We start from the raw sequence: 6,460 nt of genomic DNA on the forward strand, positions 1-6,460 counted from the left end.
AAGATGTGAATCCAAAAGAATAAGGTTGCCTTAAATTTTTGCCTATAAATACCAATTTCCAATTGTCATCTCCAATATAAGTTTATAATCTCATACATATTTATCTTAACCATTATTGTTATGGAGAGACAAGAAATATGTTTCTGTGGCATGGAACCCGAGATATCTAATATGTGGACCGGTGAATATGTCGGTAGGCCTTGGGAGCGGTGTGCTAGCCGGAAGTGTGCTTACTTTGTTTGGCTCGATGAGCCGCTGACAGACCATGCTTTGGAAGCTGTTCACCAACTTTACAAGGAGATGGACAGGAAACACTATGATATGAAGATGGAATTGTGGGCATATTATCAAGAGAAGTTGGTTGCGATTCGTGCTCAGGTGATTGAGAAGGTGCGGGAAGTGGAAACCACCATCAACAAACGCTCAAATTTAATAAATTCGAAGTTTGGATTGTCCCCACTTATTTTCAATCTAGCTGTATTTTCAAGTACTGGTGCTTCGAAGTTGTTATACTTTCAACCTTGAAGTTGTATTCGAGATAACAAAAAATTCCTACATAATAATCGCATTAAATATTTCTACTTTCCATTCATTTTATAACAGAAAACAAAAATGGAGCATAGTAATCTATACTACGTCATTCTATAAAATTGTAATTTCAAATTTAGTATGCCCATTCTATGAAAAATATATTTTACCAATTTACTGTATTATTTCTAACTTTTTCCTTACTTTCTTATCATTTTCGGGTGCCTAAAAATCATTTATCTAATTTTTTTTTCTTAAATTGAATTTTATTAGTCAAAGTAGTCTACAAATCTTACTATATAAAGTTATAAAATTTAAAATTTGGAGTAAATAGCTATATTTTTAAAAAATTTAAAAATCACTCTTCGTTATACTAGTTCACATTTCTTTACAAGGTACCATTTTCGGGTGTCAACAAATATATTTTCATTAATTTTTTTCTCTTCATTTTTTCGTCAACCGGATATATTGTACTTTAACTACAATACAAGGCAAAAATAAAATAAAACTATACGAATATATTATGTTTACAAATCCTCTCAGAAACCTTGTTAAACCTGAATATATGCTTTGTTCGGTTGGAAAACAGGGGGAGAGCAAAGTAAACAAAAAAAAAATTAAATACACACTACGCCACTCTACGTCACTTGAAGTGGCGCAGCAAGAGGCGTAGTGAGCTAGTTTTGCAAAATTTTGTTCAAATAAGCTAGTTTTGCAAATACTCGATTTAAGTGACCCAGAAATGCAACGGATTCCAGAAACGTACACATATTACCGGAACATCCATGGTTTTAGGGTATGCATGGTAGGACATTACTTTTCATTGAACCTGATCTCATTACCAAACCAATCAGAAAATCCAAATTAATAAAGTTTTATAAGGTGAAATAATAAAACAAAGCGTAGCAAAATAGATATTAACAATATAGTTGGGTAATGCGCTTAATAAAAAAACAAAGCAATTAACTATTTTCAAAAAAATGCTGAAAAATTATAAAACCGTTTCTTAACGAATTAATTCTGATTTTCGAAATCTATAACTAGAATTATAAAAAAGAGGAGGAGATACTTGGCTGATGTGATGTAGCCCAGGTGAAAAAAATTATTTTTTTTAATAACCCAACCCGTATATTTTAGAGTCGGCCGACGAAATTAGCGCTAACTTTTATACTCTTATTAGTTGTACTAACTTATAACCCGTGTGATGCACAGACTGATTATAATATTTATAATTTTATTATTTTGTTATTTCGTAAAACTAAATTATAAAAATAATGGTTATATATTATTGAATTAATAAAGTTAAAATATTTACGTATTATTTTATATGTATTATATAATATTGAAGGATTCTAAATTTCAATTCTTAAAATTAAAAAAAGTATTTTCTTCTTCTCTAACCTATATGGCGGGTGTAGGGTCTATACGATAGTGGGAGTCTTGAATATAAGTGTATATGGATGATTTGTTATTATTTTTTTAATTTTTCCTTGATTTAAAAATATTTTATTATAATATAATTTGAATTAATAAAATTAATTTTGGAAGTGTTTGATTTCCTATTAAGAAAGAAGTTGAGTGCTCTTAGATATCAAGCTCCATTATAATTAATGGAGTTTATAGTTATATTAGATACATGATTTATTTATTTTAATTAAATAATATTTGTTTAAACTTTTTTGGAATTAACATATTTTTTAGGAAGGTGTTAATCGACCGATCAAACGAAATCATATTTCGTTTATAATAATAGTATAGTATAGATAAATAGATGGCTCACAGTTCACAGTTCAGGTGATAAGATTATGCTGGTTCCGGCCTTATTTATAAACGAAAAAACGAAAAATATTTGAGTGTAGATACAAAATTTAACTATTTTAGCATGATAACAAGGACAGGAAATAAATATTTAAATATTATTGACGAGTTTTTGCAGCAATGTTATGTCATCATTATCCAACTTGAATAGGTGACTGCATGGACTGATCCCAGAAACTTCAACCGGAAAGTACAGCCTAACTCAAACACAGGTTTCTCTTCATTACAATCTGTCTGGTATTTAGACACACAAACTGAGTTGGTCAACTCTTAGATTTTCAATACTAATGAGTCAATAAAAATACATTATGTTTATTTAATCCTCCTCTCTCCAATCACAACTCAATTGTTTTAATAGCCAACTCAGTTTAACTAAATAAAAGAAGGCTAGTACAAAATTTGTATGTATAAGAATCCAATCACACTAGCCATCCTTTCCCACTAGCTATCTTTTTTTATCATTTCTTAATCAAACTTACAAAATTAAAATATTTAAAGTGCCCTAAGCACACAAGAAGAGATTATTATTGTATTAAAATGAAGCATTGATTAGCATGCCATTACTCATCAATGATTACCAGTCTATATACTGTGGGAGCCCATAATCTTCTAGGGTCCCCTTTCCTAAAGATTAGGATATATGGTCTTAAGTTAGATTTTGTCATTGGTTAAGTGAGATTAATTAACTTTCCACCTTAATTTAGATGGTTTAAGTTGATTAGTCATGTAGCACTAGATTATATAATTACTCAATTAGCTAATCATAGGGAAGCAGTTGTGTTACATTTGTTGTCTGCTTGTCAAATAAGGTTGTCAGCTTTAAGTTTAACTATGACTATGATTGAGAATTAAGATAAGCATTATTCTACTTGCATTAAAAGAATGGAAATTACGAGGAGTGTAAATTGGTTCCCATAAAATGATACGTGTCAAACAATAACACAAGTTAAATCTCTTCTATATATCTATACTATATTATAATAGGCGGAATAGAGATAATTTGGTTTAACGGTTTGATTCAAGGATAATTCCCTAATTTTAATTATTGCAAAAATAGATAAATAGTGTTATATATCTAATAAACTACTAAATTATTAAACTATTATTAAATATAGTATACTTATCCTACTAAACTACGAATACAACTTATCATATTATTAAAAGATATAAATAATAGTGTTACATATCTGCTAAACTACTAAATTGTTAAACTACTAGAAATAGTCTATTTATTCTACTAAATTACGACCACATGTTATTCTATTAATTTTATTATAAATTTATAATCATTATATATTTATATAAATATTTTAAAAATATAATATAACTTGATAAATAAAAATTTAAAATATTAATGGAAACCCGTGCATCGCACGGGATTTATGCTGGTATAATATAATATAATAGAAGAACAAGAGTATAATTTTATATGATTAAAAAGTCTCATTAAACAAATTAAATTAGTAGGAATCGAACTCAAGCTATTTCATTAAACTATACAACCTCTTATCACTATACTATATTGTCACATGTGCTTTTTATCATACATATGATATGTAAGTGTGCTAAATGAATATTTTATTTAACTTTAAAGATATTTACTTGAATTCCGAAAAAACGGATAGTTTGTTGAATATTTGTACAGTTAATTTTAAATAACTGAATTCCAGATATAAAATTAAGCATAATAGATAAATGGATTATTATCTTACTTATTAATCATTTTTTAGTTTGAAAATATATCTCATATATTTTTAACATATTTTTTATTATAAAAAGTAATTAAAATGTATATATATAATTTTTTAAAAAATATTGAATATAGAATCGCTTGTATATAAATAATCTATATTGGTATTACATATTTAGATAAGTATAACGAGTCAATTCATTTTAGAACTTGGCCCATTGTTCGAAAAATACTCGAAATTTGACTACATGGCCCAGCCGAAAAACATCGTCACATTCTACGTTTGGTAAATTTAAATTACAAGTTCGGCAAGAATATATTACCAATAATGTGAAATTTTTCAAAATCTCATGTTAATATAAATTAATGTGTTTGAGGTCTTTACATGATCAAGTCAATTGATTATTTATATTAAAATTACTAACTTCACTAGTAACGCATTATTATTTTTGAGATTTGTCCCAATTTTAAGAATATTTGAAATTTGAAATGAGATCTCGCTAGATTTGTTAAAACTACGATTATATATTAAATCAATTTATTTTTTATTTTTCACTTAAAAAAAACTAACTTTTTAAAAAGAATTCGTTTAGATCAACAATATCCATTGATCAAGATAATATTGTACAAATATTTTGAATTATTTTAATATTTTGAATTATTCAAATAAAAGTTATATGTATTCTTTATTGTAGCATTTGATTCAATGCATTTTATATTATTTAAGAAAAAAACACATATTGTTCAATAATTTAAAGAAATTAACCGGTTCAACTCATATTTATAAAACTTTATCGAACTGAATTTTTTTAATTTTAAAAGAATAGTATAAAATGTTATCAAATTATTATATGAAGAAATATTAGAGTCGTAATAAAAGAAACTTAAAAACGGTTTAAATAACAATATAAATACAATATTTCTTTCGAATTCTTGAAAAAAATCATGAATATCAACAATATATTTTAAAAATATATAATTCATCTTTATATTACAACCATGATTGATACCCGGTTGCGTAAAAAATAGATATGGATTGTTTGTCAGTGATAATGTGAATACCATATATAAATTATAGTAATTTATTTATTACATAATTTTAATTTTTGAATAACTATAAATGCATGTTATTTAAGTAATCAATTATCTCACTATATGTTAATAATGATTATACATGTACATAAATCAGATATTTAACATATAAATAATTGAAATCATCATAATTTATAAAGAGATGTGACGTACAATAATTTACATGTTAACACACACACTTACATATAACTTAATTTTACCTTGTTAACAGTAGTGTAAATAAAAAACTAGCATTTTCTCATACATACATATGTTGAATTTCAAAAATTAATATTTAAAATCAACTTTAATATTAACAATAATATAAATTTTACATTATTATATATTATGAGTGCAAGTCATTTTGACTTCAATTATGCATTTTTTATTTTTTTAAATTGGGTAAGTTAATTGTAAGTTAGTAGTTAACTCAGTAATAATATAGAGCAGTACATATAGTTTATTTAAATAAAATTCAAGATTCTGGTCAACTTTGTATTCAACATATATGTTAATTTGTAGCTTTTTATTTGTAAACATACTAACGACATTCGACGGATTAAGTTTAATCGTTTCGTTTTAAACGTACATATACTACCCTGTTTATATTCATTCATTAAATATAAAATAACGGGTAAGAAAAATATAATATAATAATAGTTGAGGGGATATTCACTCCTAAAAGTGAGGAAGCATTTGAAACTCCTAATCTTATAGAGGGGGTATGGAGCTTGTTGGAGAGAAATTTTATCTTCATTTCATCAAATTTGACTCAAGAGCCTATATACGGATATTGTTGGAGTTGCTCTACAAACATTATAATTGCATGATGTATAAAAACACTCTAGAAAATGACCTGTGCCTCGCACGGGTTATTATGCTAATTTTAGTTATATGTTATAATAATTTCATTTTTTTTTAATTCTAATAAATTAATAAATTAAAATCAAACTTTTTCTTTAGCTCTTTTGATATGTTATTATCTAGGAGTGTAATCGATCAAATCCGTCACGCTTGGCTCGAACTCCATTAAAAATGTTAAGACTTAACCTCGACCTCGTTTTCGACCGAAACATAAATTTTAAGCTCGAAATTAGACTCGTAAAAAATTTGATAGGCTCGAGTTCGGCTCGAAAACTCGAATCGATTTCGCTCCATAATTACTAAATTTCTAATTATAATCGACTCAACTCGAGTTCGATTCGATTAAATATATAAAATATAAATAAGATATTAAATATTTATATAAAAAATTAAATATCATAAAATCTCGATAAAACGCGTGAAATTTATTTGCGGAATAATCTGAATCTAGAACCTGGCTTTCTAATAATTCGAATATCTCAGAATTTG

The sequence above is a fragment of the Apium graveolens genome, chromosome 7, assembly GCF_009905375.1.
Source record: "Apium graveolens cultivar Ventura chromosome 7, ASM990537v1, whole genome shotgun sequence".
Lineage (NCBI taxonomy): Eukaryota > Viridiplantae > Streptophyta > Magnoliopsida > Apiales > Apiaceae > Apium > Apium graveolens.